At 41.7% G+C, this 6000-nt stretch overlaps 1 protein-coding gene across 3 annotated transcripts in view; it reads left to right on the top strand.

Moving 5' to 3' along the window:
• Positions 1–1876: 1876 nt before the first annotated feature.
• The window catches only part of myripb (myosin VIIA and Rab interacting protein b), a 106899-nt gene continuing 102775 nt past the window's right edge, over positions 1877–6000 (top strand). For all 3 annotated transcript variants that reach the window (XM_071485379.1, XM_071485378.1, XM_071485377.1), the window contains exon 1: positions 1877–2098. The gene's annotated coding sequence lies outside the window, so the exon portion shown is untranslated. The remainder of the gene's footprint in view (positions 2099–6000) is intronic.

The raw sequence follows: 6000 nt of genomic DNA, 5'->3' as shown, positions 1-6000 counted from the left end.
TAGACAAAGCAAGTAAAACAGCAGTTTAATGGGCCAGACGTGTGTTATTTAAACCTCCAAGCAATGAGCGCTGAACCATAATAAGCACACTCATTTTAAAGTGCACCACTGAACATCTGCTATGCAGTCAGATTTGCTTAAGTTAAAGATTTGAATAATCCTAGCCTGTGACCTTCTAGCAATAATTACCACAACCATATATGTCTTACACACTAGACTGATCCTAGCTGATACAGTGTATACAACAGAAGTGGATTTTACAGCACATTTTTGTCTGAAATATTTTCTCACTTATGTCTAAAAGGTGGAGTTTTGAAAAATGGACAGGAATCTTGACCTTATCATGTAGCTTTTAGCATTTAATGTCAATGCAAACAGTGTGTCCCAGTGTGTCTGAGCCTCTGTTTGAGGCTTTGGGATGATGGCGAAGAGGAAACAGACAGAGACGGCCACACACATTAACTGTAGACAAGTCAAAATTAGAATGACAAGTGATGCAACTGATCTTTATGTCAATCTTTAGAAATGATAATATAATTTTACACTGCCTCTGTGTGAATGTACTTACGTACTTAATGACTGTGTGCGCTCTGTGTGCGTAAATATTTGCAGCACTTTTAGTGTTTGTTTTATCTGTGTTTGAAACTCTGATATGAATTGAATGCCTAAGATTACAGAGAGACTTGCCACTGCAGCAACATTGTGACTGACTCTGCACATGTTGGATGTAGATCAAGGGTGTGACTTGAGCGGGGCACACAGCACACAAGTCCACAGTGACTCATGGAGGTATTTTGTAAGAGAAAATAGGGTCTAATATACAGAATATATGACTACAGTTTTCCTGGCATTATCTATTGAAAAATACAGCATTAAGTAGACTTAGGATAAAGAAAGCATCAGTTCGTCTTGATTTATTATCTCTACAAAATAGCCTATAATTGCAGTGTTAGGAGAGCTCTTTATCTTGCCAGAATTTGCCTTGCTGAGCGAATACAACAGCCCAGACAGTGATTTTGCAGTGCGCCACCGTCAGCATTTTCCCCTGAAGGCTGAGCACTAATAAAGAGAACAAACAGCCAAGTTTTCTTCCTCAGCTCACTGCTCTGATCTGCATCATCTCTGATGCTCTGCCAGGCCACAGCTCAGGAAGACAGTGGGTATTCAAATGCAATTAGGGTAATGTGATGGTGTGAGTATGTTTGGCTTGCTCAGCTAAATAGATGGATTAAAAAAATCTAATTTATTCCTAGAATGAGGTGTGTTCGTGATGGACTTCATGGTATTTTTATAAAATAGAAAAGTATGTAAACTTCAGTTTTTCTGTGATGCATTGTAGAATATATAGAGAAGAATTACATTTCTTATGGGCCTGGAGTACAAAATATTAATGAATTAGATCATTAATTTCCAATACCAAATAGTGTAGAAATATAGCTGTTTGATCCGACAGACAAACACAGGTGAATCTGGGAGATAGATGCTGGAGTAACTGGGATGCTTTCATTCCTCTCTGATGTTAATAGCACTGTGACTGGCTTTGTGAATGGAGGATCCAGCCAACACAGTGCCGCCTCCTCCTCCTCCTCTTCTTCCTCCTCTTCCAAAATTGGAGCGCAGGATGCCCAGGTGCCATCAGAAAAAATGGGTTTAGATATCAGATCATCCCAGCACAGTGACAGACTCAACTACCTCTATATTCCAACCCAACAGCCCCCCCCCCCCACCGTAGCTCCATCTGTATCTTCTCTGTGTCACCATGAATACAGGAAAAAACAGGGGTGGGTGCCAATCCCTCACCTCGCTCGCCGTGCGCCCTCCCTCCTCCCTCCCTCCTCCCTCCCTCCTCCTCTACGTGTAATACAAACCCCGTGATCACCCATTCAGCTGTGCCTGCGTCTGCTGCTTTGGGGGAAAAATAATAAGCCGGCTTGCGGAGGGGCAGGCAAAACCAAAAGTGTCCGGGAGACAGACAGGTGTCGCGGAAGTTTACACTTGCAGAGGCGCATCCCTCCGCGTCTTTTTTTTTTTTTGTCATTATCTGGGATAACGTGAAAGAGACTGTAACTGGCGGTCATCCTGCACCCACTGATCCTGTGTAAGTGATTCTCCACATCAACTCACTGTGGACGTTTGCCTGTTACAATGAGCAGGAATTAATGGAGACCGAAATGTGAGCCTCAGCGTCAGGTGTCTGCTCTACATGTGTGGTTTAGAGGCTCGGCGCACGCTTGCACACCTTTAGTATGAAAACGCATGTTTCCGTGAAATTTTCTTCCATCGCCTCATCACTGCCGTTTGCTGCAAAGCTGCCGGATCCACTGTCCACGCCGAGTGCCACAGATGACATTTGTCACCGCAGGATTTTGCACAGATGTTGTCGTGCAAGTCACTGCAAGCGTGGCAGTCTGAATGAGATGAGTGGGTGCTGCTTTCAGATGAGGAAAATGCGGCATGTTTGCGGGGTGTGAGGTGGATATAATCAGGTGAATGTGCCTAACAGCTCGACTCAGTCCAGAGTGCTGGAAAGAAAACTGAAACCAGGTTCAGGATGCGCAGAATGTGGCTTATCTCTTGGAAGAGAGACACAAACACCTTTAGATTTAATTAGATGGAGCTCTCACAAATAAGGTGATGTTTTGTCTCAGACCCATGGTTGCAGAAAATCTTTAACCCAAAGGAATGCAAGCTGAAAATCCTTGTCTGGCAGCCCCTCTGAGTGGGCGTGCAGGCAGGTGAACTGGGCTCAGTGCAGTTTATTTCAGCTGTTTTGTATTGTGGTGATGACTGTCACCTGTTGACAGCAATACTAGGTAGGCTAATCTTGGGATACTTTATAGGGAGACACCGGGAATACATTCACCCACATACTGGATGAATCAGTCTGCTATTCTGAGTAATTCATTCAAGGAAAACAGAGATCACTCAGCCAGAAATACAACCCATTCTTAGTATTTGTGTTACAGTAGTTCTCAACACTTTGTCACATGCACAGTGACTCAGAGGCAGATTCAATTAGCATCTGTTTTCATTTCAACACTTTAGATCAAAATGTGTTTGCACATGCAATGTGCAATATGCAGCGTGTGTGTGTATGTATTCACAGATCAGCTGCAGCATTCTCACCTTGCCAGCCTCCTCTCTTGCTCTGCATAGAGTGGTAATTGGGCAGGTAGTGAAGGATGTGACACAGCAGGTAGATGTCAAGCAGTGACAAATGATCAAGGGCTCGTCCTCATACTGAGTCTCCAGTGAGGGTTTGAATGTTCTCACTGCCTAATATTTGGGTACAGCAGTAGAAGTGGGAGTCTTTACTTGGTGGGTCGTCACCAAATATGATGTCTGTCACAGTAAGCAAGTTTAAAGGCCCACTGATGATTATTTTCTAGTCCATACTGATGGAAAATCGTATAAATTTATGTATGTGGTACAGCTGTAGATGCAAAATGGGTTAAGCTCTCGAGACATTTGTTATGTTCAGGTAATAGGGCTTTTTTACAGCTGACATTCTGACTTGTCACAGTAGGAAAAGCTCAGGTGTACCCAATAACATTAATGGTGGCTCTGCTCTGCTCCAGAGACCTATAGGCGATGACAGTGTGACAGTGGCCTATTATCCAAATATTAGCAATAGAAATCATTTAAAGTGTACGCCTCCATTTGCGGTAATTGCCACTCACACACATTCAGTGTCTACAAGGTACATTGGCATATGACAGCTGGTACCAAAACTGGGATATTTAGTTGCCATTTTGAGTCAGGTACATTAAATTTTCAAGAAAGATAATTATTTATGAAAATGCATAATATAATCATATTTAACTTTAACTCTGTTCATGATGCTTTGGCGTACTTCCCAATGTAGCCTAGTACAGAGCAATGATTGCAATAGCAAACTTTAAAGGAGCGATTTGAAGGTTTTGCTGTTGCTACATAGCCAACATTAGCATTGACGGCCGTTTACTTACCAGTTGAGATCAAACATTGCGAGTTCAGCATCAAACTTCTTTCCTTTACTCGCTGAGAGCTGCCTCCAGCGGTGGACAGCGACCCTTTTATTTTGCTTCTATTTCTATCCCTTCTTTTCTTCTGCTGAAGTTAGCATGCTAACCAGCTAGCCACAGCCCAGGTGACCTGTCCCATCACTTCTCAATACCGAGTTGTTGTAGCGTCCTGCCTGCCCTGAGGAAATGGCACCTCTCAGAGGGTGTATTATAACCTTCTGTCTTGTAAACACAACATTGGCTGAAGCTTTCAGCAACACTGTAAAGTAAACAGCTGTTAACAATAATGTTGGCTATGTAGCAATAGCAAAACTTGCAAATGGCTTCTATAACCTTTTTCAACACATTACTTTGTTTTTATTTCATAACTTTCCCCATCCATTGCAACCATGGCAGGTTTGTTTCAGTGGTGATGAAGAAGGTTTTACAACATAAGTTAGTGATGTCCATACAACCTGTTGGACTGGTACCAATATTGCTTTATAAAAGTGATATTGGCCATCATTATGCTGAGACTGCTCTTCCCTCAAGGATGTTAAGTATGAATAAGGTTCCTTGGCTGATTGGTATTCTCATAAATTCATTGCTAATGACAGGCCTGTTCACACTATGTGCTGTGCTTCTTACTTTACAGCTAGTCAGATGGTGCAGCAGTTGGAGGAATAGAAATCTTGAGTGCAGTATATGTGCCCTTAACTGAAATCTGAACTACATCTACAGTCCACATTCTTGTTGCTTCTCTTCTCTCTCTGACGAATCCCCTTGATGTCATCTTGACAGATGATAGTCATATCCTGGATTTTAAAAACAACCTATGTTTCTGCTGTCTTTTGGCTGTCAGACGAAAAATGACCAAAGAATCAAAGAAAGGCTGTCAGAGTTTGGCTTTTAAAGGACTTACAGTGACCTATTCCCATATATTTTCAAGCACAATATAAGGACCATCTCACACACACTCTCCAAAGCAGAAAACCACAAATAGCTATAAATGCAGATTTGCAAAGGCAGTTCACTGTATTCACCTTTAGTCCAAATAGTCTTTTCAGTGAAGCCGTTCTCAATCTCCTTCCCTCTGGCTGTGACGAAACGCTGATCCAATGGAGAGTGTCTAAAACAAGCAGTTCATTTAGCGCTTGGCTGCACCTGCCCTTTTAGTGCTCCAACAGGGCCTTGTCCTCAGCTTGCACATCCTCTGCTACCTCTCTGAGGTGATAGACAGCAGCAGAGCCAAGTGCTCTGCAGCATGATGTAGGATGTGTGGTTTTTATTAGTGTTCAAGTGTACTTGGGATGATTTAGTATGAGTGTATACATTTTTTCAAAGATGTGGTTGATTGATGTACATGCTATGTCCTTTGGGGAAAAGACAGGTTTTTGTTCATTCTCCTGAGAGATGCATCGTGTGATCTGTTTTCCCTCTGAAGCCATTCTCTCTTTCTCAGCACTTAGAGTGTCAGTCTGAACATGTCGCTCTTGTAATCTGACATTACATTGATAGGCTTCATTGTAGTTCCAGTCAAAATGTGATAGGAGTGTCCGAAGTTGTGCTTTTATATTTTGTAATATAGTTGTTGTGTGTCTGTCAACTCAGTAAACCACTTGTCTTCAAAATGAATTAATTTAAAGATTTCAAAGATTATGACTGGTAAAATGAAGAGCTGCAAAAGAGAATTTTACAACTCTCATTTCCAATTATCTGGCTGATTGGTGCCTGTAGTCGACTGTAGATTTGCAAAGCAAATCAAAATTGACACAGTGCCCTGCATGCAGCTCTGAAAATAATCTGAAATACCAGATACTTGTGGAGAAAATGAGTTGTTGCAGCTGTGATTATCATAAGTTTAAAGAAAGCAAAGTAGTGAAAGTAGTGAAGTAAGTAAAGTAATGACAATTAAACAGAATATTCTGAAAGGGATTATGTACTTTTGACAGTTTCAGTGCTAGAAAGGTGTTAAAAATGTATGAATGACAGAATAACAAAGTTTGTATTGATTATA

The sequence above is a fragment of the Trachinotus anak genome, unplaced genomic scaffold (genome assembly GCF_046630095.1).
Source record: "Trachinotus anak isolate AG129_WGS33_773 ecotype Australia unplaced genomic scaffold, CSIRO_AGI_Tana_v1 ptg000009l, whole genome shotgun sequence".
Classification (NCBI taxonomy): Eukaryota; Metazoa; Chordata; class Actinopteri; order Carangiformes; family Carangidae; genus Trachinotus; species Trachinotus anak.
This window is presented reverse-complemented; position numbering and strand designations above follow the sequence as displayed.